A 246-nucleotide genomic window follows, 5' to 3' on the forward strand; every position below is an offset into this window, starting at 1 on the left:
TGTGTGTGTGTGTGTGTGTGTGTGTGTGTGTGTGTGTGTGTGTGTACATACATGACATTTACATAAATTGCGTTTTTCATAAACATTTCGCTAATACAGTACGTTGCAGTATATTGCTTCGCAGCGATAATTGTATTCATGTCAATATCTCTTATATCGCATACTCTCGATATCATATTGCCTCTCAATGAATCCCATCCCATATTACCACCATATCGAGGATATTACTTCGTAGACATCTTTTGA

The 246-nt window shown here is 37.0% G+C and overlaps 1 pseudogene; it reads left to right on the top strand.

The window, feature by feature from the left end:
• LOC108686816 overlaps nt 1–246 on the top strand; it is a 1,474-nt pseudogene extending 1,228 nt beyond the window's left edge.

The sequence above is a fragment of the Atta colombica genome, unplaced genomic scaffold (genome assembly GCF_001594045.1).
Source record: "Atta colombica isolate Treedump-2 unplaced genomic scaffold, Acol1.0 scaffold190, whole genome shotgun sequence".
Lineage (NCBI taxonomy): Eukaryota > Metazoa > Arthropoda > Insecta > Hymenoptera > Formicidae > Atta > Atta colombica.